The sequence below is a fragment of the Balaenoptera ricei genome, chromosome 5 (assembly GCF_028023285.1).
Source record: "Balaenoptera ricei isolate mBalRic1 chromosome 5, mBalRic1.hap2, whole genome shotgun sequence".
Lineage (NCBI taxonomy): Eukaryota > Metazoa > Chordata > Mammalia > Artiodactyla > Balaenopteridae > Balaenoptera > Balaenoptera ricei.
The window spans coordinates 96,805,076-96,817,726 of NC_082643.1; the positions used below are offsets into that span (position 1 = coordinate 96,805,076).

At 38.1% G+C, this 12,651-nt stretch overlaps 1 pseudogene; it reads right to left on the minus strand.

Annotated features, from left to right (window-relative positions):
• Positions 1-1,541: 1,541 nt before the first annotated feature.
• On the minus strand, positions 1,542-12,409 carry LOC132366262 (ethanolaminephosphotransferase 1-like; annotated as a pseudogene).
• Positions 12,410-12,651: the final 242 nt, after the last annotated feature.

Here is a 12,651-nt window from a genome sequence, read left to right on the forward strand (position 1 = left end):
AATATTACAACTGTTCTGTGAAAAATAATTTATAAATATGGGTTGCCAGCAGAAAATGAGGAAACCAGGTTGTTGCAGAAATTTTCACACAAAGCAACTCCCCAAGTGCAATATTTTCTATAAATGTATCACAAACCTGTGTATATGTTAATCAGGGTGACACCTTATTTGATACCTATGGTAACCATTTCCATGTTGGCACTTTCCTTCTGATCTTGTCAGTCTGTAGCCTGTATAATTTGCTATGCGGCACAGCAATCACTCCGTTGGAGAATAGTGATGGTGCATACAGATGAATTCTCTAGACAAAATATCATATCAACTTCCCTTATGGCAAAGGATCTGAATCCTTCTCATATCATAAAGTGGTTTCTTTTCTGAATACTACCTATAGAAACCAATGCCCAGAGGTAGTCAGTGACTGAAGATGAAGTGGGTAAAAGGCATTTCTAGAAGGTTGTTAAACCCAATGTAAGGGTTATATGCAAACCTCTTTCAGAAATTTAGTTAAATTGCCATGGACTTACCTCTCTCTCTCCTTCTCTCTTTCTCTCCTCTCCCTTCTTCCCTCTCTTCTTTCTTTCTTTTTCTATTTCTCCCTTTCTCTCTTTCTCTTTCGTTCTCTCTCTTTTTTTCTTTAAGTTTGTCCTGGTTATGTTCATTTTCACTCAATTTTATCACTAAGAAGTAGCGAAGAGAAGCTACTGTAGATTTTGTACTGTGTTCAGGAATTGCACGGAACTTAACATTTAGATTACAATGCAACATTATAGTCCCATAGCCTTTTTTCTACAAGAGAGTTAGGTAACCTTGCCAAGTTTATTCACCCACTTATATATTAGTTTATTCAACATAATTAATTAAGTACCTTCTATGTGCTGTTAGTCTCTGAGCTGGACTGCATAGCCTGTAAGTAATGGATTTAAGATTTGCACACAATTTTGTTTGACCCCAAATTCCAAAGTGTAATGGGTTTCAGCATGAGAACATTGTTGGTAAAATCTCTTCATATCAGTTATTATCTGTTTCACTTTGGAATATTTCCCTGTCTCAAACAAATGCATTCCAGTTTTATCTCAGTTTTCCAGTCTTTTCCAAGAAATTGAGATTCCTTAAAATGCAAATTAAAGACTATCAAACAGCCTTAATAAAACAGGAAACTCAATGACACTTATAAATGAAAAGCCTAGGAGATATAGTTTCCTTTGGGAATGGGTGTATCTAGGTTCCAAAAGTATATCATCATGTATTACTCAATATCGTCCCACCTAGCCCTTTCTTTCCCTCCCTCCCTCCCTCCTTCCCTCCCTCTCTCCCTCCCTCCCTCCCTTCCTTCCTTCCTTCCTTCTTTTTTCTCTCTACTTTTCTCAGTTATGCTTTCTAGTAGGTTGGTTAGAGTTTTCAGATTTCTTATGCTGAACTCTAGCAACTCCTTTCAAATTACCTTCAAATTTATAAGAAGAGTTTTATATCTTAATAGTGCTAAGAAAATCATAAAATTGAACTTCATTTGGCCAACTTAGATTACATACATATTCCTTTTAAAAACAAAAACAAAACCAACATGGTCCTTTTTTATCAGCTAAGCTTGGGTCACTAGCATCAGCTTCATAGACTGAATTGTGTTTCAAGGTGTTATTTTTATAGCTTCTGAAAAAGTTTAATAAACTCATTGGAAGAGTCACGCATAATGCACAACCAATGATCATTGCAGTGAATAGGTCTCTATAAAAGAAATTAAACAGGAAAGGTTCATACCAGGCCTCAACTCCCACAATCGCAGTCACTATGTAGACAAAAGAAATAGTCACCTGGCTAACGTCATATCCCCATGGCAGGAAAAGAATCCCTGTGTTATACTTTTCCCAGTGGGACAGGATGAAAGAAAATAAAACTACCCGTAGCAGGAGATAAAGAACAAAAACACTGACACCAGATGATCCTCATCCAAAAATGGAATACACGGTTACAACAAAGTACAGACATGACCAACTATCCAGGCCATGGTCACAAAGCTCCCCTAACGGGGTGCTGGAATTGGTTCTACAGACTTGCTTTCCATCCACACCATCTAGAGTGCAGGCTACGAAGTTGAGGATGCCCACTACAATCCAAACCCAATCAGGTACATGCTTGTGACCTGGTACTGAAGCATAAAAGTCAGGATCAGAGTATGCCATAAGCAGAAAATTGAACACAGCCAGCAGAAAGCCAGAAAAGTTTATCAGATTTGGGGTCAGCCAAGTAGGGAGCTTCAGAGCCACAGAGGAGAGTGCAGCAATAGGGGTGCAGAGGGCAAAGTGAAGAGAGTCCCGCACAGAGGATCGGCGCTGACCAGCACTCACCAGCCTGAGACACTTGTCTGCTCACCCACCAGGGCGGGTGGGGGCTGGGAGCTGAGGCTCGGGTTTCAGAGGTCAGACCCCAGGGAGAGGACTATGGTTGGCTGTATGAAGAGAGCCTGAAGGGAACTAGTGTGCCACAGCTAGACAGGAGAGAGTCCGGGAAAAAGTCTGAACCAGCTGAGAGGCAAGAGACCATTGTTTTGGGGTGCGCGAGGAGAGGGGCTTCCTGCTCCATGTCCTCACAAATGGCAGAGCACTGCCTAAGTGAGCTCCAGAGATGGGCGTGAGCTGCAGCTATCATCTCGGACCCCAGAGGTGGGCAAAGGAGAGCTACTTCTGCCGCCACTGCCACCAAGAGTCTTGTGTGCAAATGCAGGTCACTACCCACACCCTACCAAGAGCCCATGCAGCATGCCACTGCCAGGGTCTCATGATCTAAGGCCAAATTCCCTGGGAGAACACATGGCATACCTCAGGCGGTTGCAACTACACGCTGACATCTGCCACCACAGGCTCTCCCCGCATCACAATTATGACTACCCTACCCCTCCTTCTCCCTGGGCTGAGTAAGCAAGAGGGCCCTAATCAGCCGCTGCTTTAACCCGCTCCTGTCTGGGTGGATAACAGATGCCTGAGGGTTACCTACAGGCAGAGGTGGGGGCAAAACAAAAGCTGAACTCCAGGAGCTGTGTGAACAAAGAAGAAAAGGGGAAATTTCTCTGTGCAGCCTCAGGAGCAGTGGACTAAATCCCACAATTTGCTTGATAAACCCTGCATGTGTGGAATACCTGAATACAATGAGTGTTCCCAAAATTGAGGCATTGGACTTTGGGAGTAACTGTAGACTTGGGGTTTGCCTTCTGTGTTTGATTTGGTTTTGGATTCATGTTTATATTAGTTTAGTTTTTAGTGATTGTTTTCATTTGTGGTTTGTTTATTGGTTTGGTTGCTCTCTTCCTTTCTTTTTTTCCTCTTTTTGTGAGTGTGTGTGTATATTTTTCTTTGTGTGATTTTGTCTGCTTAGTGTTGCTTTTACCATTTGTCTTGGGGTTCTGTCTGTTCATTTTTTTTTTCTTCCTTTTCTTCTTAGCCATGTGGCTGGTAGGGTTTAGGTGCTCTGACCCAGTGTCGGGCCTGAGCCTCTGAGGTGGGAGAGCTGAGTCCAGGACGTTGGACCACCAGAAACCAGGGCTTAAAGGAATGCCTTGCCCTTCTAATTCTGCCATTTTTAAAATCATTCCCCTGCAATAAAATGATTGTGCAATAAGTGTTGCTTATTTTCTCTGAAACCAGCAGCCTGGACCAGAGCAAAAGAGAGTGTGTTGGTGACATCATCTAATGTCTTGTGAAACAAATGTTGTATTTGTTGTACTTAAGTTATTACAAAACAATAATAAACTGTTTTATAATCTCTTTTAAAAAAAGAAATATGATAGGCAAAAAATAAAAATAAAACAAAGATAAATTAATTTCCAATTTCAATCACAGAAAGACAACTCAAAACCATAATGAAATACTACTGATATTTTACTCCTGAATGAATTGGCAAAATTTAAGAAATATGACCCTACCAATGCATTGCTAAAGCCTTAAAGAAAGAATAACTCTCATCTGGTGCTGTGAGATGTGGAAAGTAGCACAACCATTTTGGAAAACAATCCAGAGTATATCACAAAATTGATCATACACATACACTGTAATATGGCAATTCTATTCAGCTATAAAGTTAAAATCAGTCCTAGAGAAGCACCTGCTTACAGGACAAGGTCACATGTCAAGGTTGATCCCAGAAGTGTTTGTACCACTAGACTACCTAAGTTAGAAGGTGAGTTCAGGGGCTTCTGTCCTATTGCTATATCTTGACTTATGTTTATGTTACATATTTTCTACTAAGTTATCAAATACTAAATAATATAACACATTAAAACATTTAAAAAAATGACATACAAGGGGCATAAATAACATTCTATGAGCATTCAGAAGAGAGCATCATTACAATATTATTTTAAGATCGTGAAAGCAGGGAAATTTTTTTTGCATGTGGTAGCATTTAAGACACCCTGAAGGCTGTATTATTCATAATTTATACCTTGCCTTGTTTTTCAAAAGATATAAAATTCTTATAAACATGTTATAAAACAACATTTAAAAATAGCAAGGAGCAGAAAACAGGAGTTAGGGGAAAAATAATGAGTGAAAAAGAAAAAGGAAGTAAGAAAGGCATAAATTAGCAAATTGGAATTCACAGTATTCAGTTAATTTTTGTGTAGGAGGTTGGATGTAAATTTGCCTCTAACCAAATGAAGAGAAAAATACTGTCAGTTATTATATCAATAATTACTAAGTCTGTTAAAGGGCAAGGAAAAGGATTGTTTTGTTAGCTGCTTATTGATTTGTGTTTTGTTTTTTTCCTGGCACTATTTTCTTAAAAGGAGATGCTGTGAAACATGACAATAAAGGCCATTCTGAGAAAAATAAAAACAGAATTAAAGTACCTATGTAAAAATGAGCAAATAAAGAAATAAACGGCGTATGTAAGAGGCATCAAAGAGGATTTCCACCTCATTTTGCTGCAAATGCTTGACTGGTGACAGTTAATAAGGTTCCAAAGACAGACTGGGACCAGACGGACAGAGAGTGACACACAGTGGTACTCAAAGGGCGGTCCCTGGCCCAGAAGCATCAGCACTTCCAGGGAGCATGTAAGACATGCAAATTATTGGCAACACTGCAGACCTACTCAATTGGAACCTCTGGGGATGAGGCTCAGAAATCTGGCTTTTAATGATCCTCCAGGCAGTTCTGATGTGTGCTAATGATTTTGAACCACAAGGCCAAACAGTTTGGATTATACACCATATGCAATTAAGTACCACTGTAGGTATTTTCCAATCCTAAACCCCCCTTAAGTTCCCGTGCTCCTGTGCCCCAGGAACCAGGATAAATTTCTGCTGCCGTCACTTAGAAGTGGAACTATGATCCAAAGTAGATACTCTTGGCATTTATTTAGTGCATTTCAATCTGAGAGAAAATTCTAAAGCAGGATGTCTCAAGCGCAACAATTTTGACATTTCAAGGCTTGATAATTCTTTGCTTTGGGAAGCTTTCCTCTGTGTGTTAGGATGTTTTAACAGCATCCCTGTAGGATATTCAACAGTATCCCTGGCCTCTCTACCCGCCAAATGCCACTAACATCACTTACATAATATAAGACAATCAAAAATATCTCCAGACATTGCCAAATGTTTTCTGAGGGGCAACATTGCCCCCGGTTGAGAACCGCTGTACTAAAATATTTCTAAACTAAAATATATACTCTGGTTGTCATTTGATCCTGGGGTTGTTCTCACCTATGTCCTTGGTGCTCAGGTTGTATAGGGAATTCTTCTAAAGTACTGAATGTGCCAACTCAGAGTACATGTTATGATAAAGATGATGGTGAAATTGATAATGGTAATCATGATGCAAATTAAATGATTTATAATAATTTATCTAAAAGACCTTTAAATGCTCTTAAACCAGAGAGCCCAGAAATATGTTAATTCCAGAGTCTTTCCAACATAACAGACTACTCATGCCTAATGTCAGCCCAGAAGAATCAATTTTCTAAAGTTTTGGGGATGACAGCAGTCTTTAAATTTATGTACGATTATCTTAGGAATTTATTAAACATTCATATTCCTGGGCCTTAATCTCAGTTATTTTGATTTAGTAGGCCCAGTTGGGGGCCAAGGAAATAGCATTTTAATAAGCACTCCAGGTACTTTTGATGCAGTTATGTGCTGCCCCTTGGGAAATACTGCTCTTAAGAATGGATAATATAGCAGGAACTCTGCTCAACATTGTTATAATCTAAATGGGAAAAGAATTTGAAAAAGAATAGGTACATGTATATGTATAACTGAATCACTTTACTGTACACTGTAACAATGTAACACACTGTTAATCAACCATACTCCAATATTAAATAAAAATGTAAAAAAAGAATGGATAATGGGAGCACTGAATCTGAAGAAAGCTGAGTTACCTTACTAATTAAGAAACATTTCCTTTCCAAAAACAGGTTTTAGTCTGGACTATTCACTGTCGCCTTCTATTGAGAGGAGCAAGCAGATAAATGATGATGTAAACAAATGAAACATACCTGATATAGAACCATAGGCACTGATGAGGAATGTAGCTAATTAAAACACAGCAGTCCCTACTAAGCTATAGGTGATTGTTGTCAAGCAACAATAAAGCTCATGAGTGCCAGGTCTCCTGATATCTAAACATAGACTAGAATTTCAGATTTTTATGTCAGCTCTTCTAATCTTAAAAAGAATAGTTATCAGTAATTCAATTTTTGTTCAAGCTCTTTATTTTTCAGACTGGATTTGCACTACAAATCTCTTGTTATGACATCTGTAATAATGGAACCAGTCCATTCGAGGACCAGTGAACAAAAAATCATAGTGGAAGAATCTATGCCTAAGCTGGAAGTTTTCCTGAATTCCATCTCCACTGTACACAAAATCCCTCACTGTTTTTTGTTTTGGTTTCGGGTTTTTTGAATACCATAGCCCAAACTTTCAGTATGTAATTCTGTCTATACTTTGTACAGCTGGTGTTTTGGCTTGGGGAGAAGGAAGGGAAAAGATGCCAGGGGGAAGAAAGACATTTGCAGCTTTGTCTCCTGGTGGTTTCTGTGGAGACTGCTGTCATTGCATACATTAGATATATTTGAGTTCCCCGTGGTGCTGAATGGTCCAAGAGAATAGGTAGAGTCAGAGCTAGGAGAGGAGCAGAAAGACACAGCACTGGGGAAGCTCTCCAGAGTGTCAACTGGTCTAAACCCTCTGCTTACATACGTAAGTATGCTTGACAGAAGGAGGATGCGAGGCCAAAACCTGGACACACTTAATAATAGTTATCAAGTATGGAGTACTTAATATATAGCAGGTACTGAGCTAACCCTTGGACACACACATACATATTGTACATACATACACATGTACATACTTGCATATATACATACATGTCAGATATGTGGTGACACATGACTGGTAAATCTTGGAGCTGGAAATTAGAACCTAAGTCTGTCTGTCTACAAAATCCATGCTCATAAAATTATCACGTGGGGTTTACACTCAAAAATATTTAAAACAGCAAAGTCTTTGCAAATACTAAGTGCAGAGTTTTGAATCATATCTGCTATAGATGACCATTCAAGGCACTACATCCGAAGTCCTAAGGTTAAGAGGAATGTTCTTATAAGCAGTACTCAATCCTGATGTAGTGAAGTTCTCTAATTCTCAAATGCAACCCATTTTATGACAAATATAAATTTAGTGATAGCTTTTTAAAATATTTTGGCAAGGGAAAGAAATACTACTCCATAAGGGTAAATATGAAATACTGAAAGAAATATTTTAAAATATATATTTAAAATATATCTTAAAATTAAGAAAATTCAGTAGTTCTCTTTCTTGCCAAAATCTCTGGAACCCTATAAGACCTTAGCATTGCTGCAGCTCTGTAAGGAAGAAATGCACAGAGATTACTAAGTGGCATACCCACAGAACTGGATAACTTGGGTAATTCCAGCATCTTCACAAGTTTCTGAAATAACAAAGAAGAACAGAAATTGAACACTCCCATCAGATAGAGTGTATTTTAGAGATCTTCAAATGCAGAGCTCCTAATGATAAATAGGCATTCACTACATGAACAGTCAAGGGGATGTTTTTCTAAGCTAGTGATTAGCATATGGAAAGATTAAAGGCCTTTAACCGAAATAGTCAGTTCATGGGAAAAAAATAATATAGTATTCCTACAAAGAAGAGCAGAGGGTTGTAGAAAACTAGCCTAGCATTAGGATTAGATTTAGCTCATTTTGAATTTAATGCATGTAAAATGACAATTTCATACAATTGCTTAAAACCCACAAGTGGGTCTCCAGTACTACAGAATACTGCTCAGCAGTTAAAAGAAAGGAACATGTACCACCATGGATGAAGCTCAAATAATTATGCTGAATGGGAGAAGCCAGACAAAAAAAGAATATATGTTGTATGTTCATTTATATAAAACTCTGGAAAATACAAACTAACCTATAGTGAAAGCAGATCAGTGGTTGCCTGGGGATAGAGGTAGGGGTGGCAAGGATTGGGGGAAAGAGAAACAACAAAGGGCTGCAAGGAAGCTTTTGAAGGTGATAAATATTTTCTCTCCCTTGATTTGAAGATGGTTTCATGGGTGTGTTTATAAGTTATGAAATTATGCATGGTAAACACTTGTCATTTACTATATGCCAATTATACCTTAATAAAGCTGGCAAAAAATCAAACAGATAAAAAAGATACAGATACTTTGCATTTGGCTGCCTAAAAGTTCTGTGAGAATATACATAGAACCCAAAATAGTTTCCCATTGGAGTGGTATAAGAACTAGGTAAATAAAGCCTACAAAGGAAGAGGACATTTCGTCATATATCTCTCAATTAAATTAATCAGATATTTATTAAGCACCTTCTCTGTGCCAATTACTCTTTTTGACGTTAAAGATGCATTGGTAAACAATATAGAAAAATCACTATCATTGAGAAGAATATGGTGTAAGCATACCTACCACATAATTTAATTAAAATATTGAATAGCAAAAATACTGTTCAAGTTTTATTTGTAAAATACCTATTTTTAAAATCACTACCATTGCATTTGTTTATATATGGAGAGGTAATATACATATATGTGTGTGTGTTTGTGTATGTGTGTGTGTGTGTACACTTTTCATGTTATTTCTCTTTCCTAGAATGCCTTTCCTGGTCTCTTAACTTATTCATCTTTTAAACTTCCATTTACTCTCAAGGCAGATATAAAGTACTTCTCCCATTGTGAGTTTTTTTCTAATCTCAGTTGTACACTGATCACCCCTTCTTGTGTGTATTTACAAGGCCTCAACCATACTTCAATCATATCATCTGTTAAATTTCCTGCCACTTATTTATTGGCATTGGTGTTTCCTCCACTAGACTATCATCTTTGTGAAAACATTACCTGTGTATTCTGAGCAATTAGCAAAGTACCCAACATGTAAGTGTATACTTATTGAAAGAATTAATGCAGTGCTTCTCATTCCTGCCTTGGTACAGATGTTCTAAGGTATGGATGGAAAAGAGGTACAATCTATAGAGTACCAGAGTTGGTCAGAAGCTCTCTATTCACAAGGATTCTAATGTCATTTCTGAATTCTAGACAGAAGGTCATATTTGTTTAGGAACATCTGCCGTGTGTTTAGTAGAGAGGAAATGAGGACGTATGCACCACATACTTGTGATTTTTAGACTTGGGAATATAAAATATGAAAATAAAATAAAACATTATATAAAACAGTTCTTTAAATCAGTTTTCCTATCCAAAACGGACTGTCACCCTTTCTTTCTAGAACGCATGGTCTTTTTTCTATTTGCTATGTTGGGTGCTAAAATTGAGATGCCCTTCATCTTCTCACATGTCCTTATTTAGATGAGATAAGAAATCAGTGGCAGATATATGGCTCTATAAAAATAAACATGAACTTGGGAGTGGTTGAAAGATGAGAAAAGAGAAAAGGGAAAGAGAGGGGGAATGGAAGATGACTTAGTGCAGACGGACAAAGAAATATGAAGCATGAGAACTGTCCCTGACAGAGAAGGTCAAAGGATGTACAGACACTGAATGTCAACTTCTGCGGCAAACCTGCCCTGTGTGACTGCTGTTTCATGAACTCAAGGGATTTCAACTAAAATCTGAGTCAGGTGAGAGAAGAGAATGGCCACAAGATAAAATGACTCCCGTAGGTTAGAGAGCTTAGTATAGTTGTGAAGAAAACAGAGCTGAAAGTGACCATAAAAATGTAAAAGTTACACAAATCTTGGAGAGGCAATAGATTCTTCTGAAAGATGATAGGAAAGCCAAGAAGACTTTATGAAAATATCACAGCACAGGGTGATATGGGTTACAACGAGCATAATATGATTATATACATCTTTATAGATTACAGTAGATCTTTGATCATGATTTTGTTGGATTCTTATGACTATTCTGGAAGACAAGCAGGTCAGGAACTATTATCCATTCTGAAGTAACTGAGGCTCCTAGAAGTTAAAAATCACCCTGGAGCCAGCGAGTCTGGGAGGGAGAATGTGCTGCAATACCTCTCCGTTTCCGTTTCCCCTCCCCCTCCCTCCTCCTCTTCCTCTTCTCTTTTTCCCTTTATTTCCTTTCCTTTCCTTCCTTCCTTTCTTCCTTCCTCTCTCTCCTCCCTCCCTCGCTCTTTTTCTTTCTTTCCTACCAGACTGAGCATATGTGAAACTTCATTTAATAATTGAAAGCTTAGGGGCTTCCCTGGTGGCGCAGTGGTTGAGAATCTGCCTGCCAATGCAGGGGACACGGGTTCGAGCCCTGGTCTGGGAAGATCCCACGTGCCGCGGAGCAACTGGGCCCGTGAGCCACAACTACTGAGCCTGCGCGTCTGGAGCCTGTGCTCCGCAACAAGAGAGGCCGTGATAGTGAGAGGCCCGCGCACCGTGATGAAGAGTGGCCCCCGCTTGCCACAACTAGAGAAAGCCCTCGCACAGAAACGAAGACCCAACACAGCCATAAATAAATAAATAAATAAATAAATAAATAAATAAATAAATAAATAAATAAATAAATTGTTGAAAGCTTATACGTTGGAGGTCATGGCTGTGAACACAAGCAATAAACATACACAGTTATACATGGGACTACAGGAAATAAAGAAGATGGAACCATATTTTTATGGCAAGGAAGCCTTGATATATGATCTACTTTTGAAATGAAGATGTAATATAAACGTATATTTTGTCATTGATTTTTTTTGTCCCAGGAATTAAGCACAATAAAAGGCTCTGATTATGTGATTCTGCTCATTTGGCCTTGATCACTGAACATTTTATTAAAATGTAGCTTCTTGAGGTTTTGTGTGTATGTGTCAGTATACCATATATGTACAGCACACTGTATATGTGTACACATACACCCATACACACACACATACACATATATATAACTTTAAATAAATAATTGTTAACCAAAACCAAGGAGTTTTTATTTCTATGATTGTTTGACTGGGTTAGGAAATTGTATTTATTTATAAAGACCCCTCTGGCCAGAAACAGTGTTATACTCTGGATAAGAAATTTCTTTCTTCCTTGATGAAGACAACTTTTTTTTTCTTTTTATGGGAACTAAACTATTCTCCAATTCCCCTGGTGGGATATGAATTAATATAGTAGAACAGAGTTTACCCTCAACAGCTGCAACTTGCACCTGTGCAGTATATTCTTAATCCTTTTTCACTGCAGTATGATAGGGAAAAAAGGAGGGGAAAATGTTTTATGGAAACTTCCAACTGAGATGCTTAATGCGTTATTAGGAACAGAAATTCTCAGTGGGATTTAACCATGCCTATTAAGAAGTAGGCTTAGGAACCAAATATAAAAAGTATATAACATTTCCCCAACCTGCACGGAGATCGACAGTGGGATCCACAATGCTCATTTTCTGGTTTTTCTCCAATATGTCATACTAAGGTTCCCCAGATAATTTCATCTCCTGGCTTCTTTGATCCATAGCCAACAGAGCAGAGACATTTATAATAGCACAGTGGCATTATGTGAGAATCATTGGCCAAGACAGAACACAAATCAGCTCTGCTGTATGCCTGCTCTGCATCATTAAGCATTAATAAAGTGATGTCTAATTGTTTCTCAGTCCTGGGCTCCAGGCTCTTTATTGCTTGGTACTACTGTGCAGCTCCCCTTGGAAGTCAAGTTAATTCTTCCAACTGTTGAGATAGCAGGCACATGCTTCCCTATGGAGGCAATGTCGTTAACCTGCTATGATTTGGAAGGTAAAGGAAGGGAGAAAATGTTCCTAATCATGGGCATCTAAGAAAACATCTTCTGTGCTGCTTTTAGATGCCAATTCTTTTACCTCTGAATCCCAAATGCTTCCATCCACTCTCAGCTTCTTATGAAGATCTATGCCAACAATCAAAAATATCCTAGCATCGTCCATTGCTATTTGGAGAAATTTTCAGCAATAGATATGTATAAATGTATACAACATCTGAACAATCTTCTCTAGAGGAACTTTGTAAATAATGTATAATAAGAGAAAATTGGAAAATACAGACGATTAAAGCAGTCAGCCAATTTATACCATCACATAGAGATATGCCTTTTCATATGCCTTGTGTGTGTGTGTATATATATATATTTATTTTTAAAAGGCTTTATGTGTCTAAGCAAAACAAATCC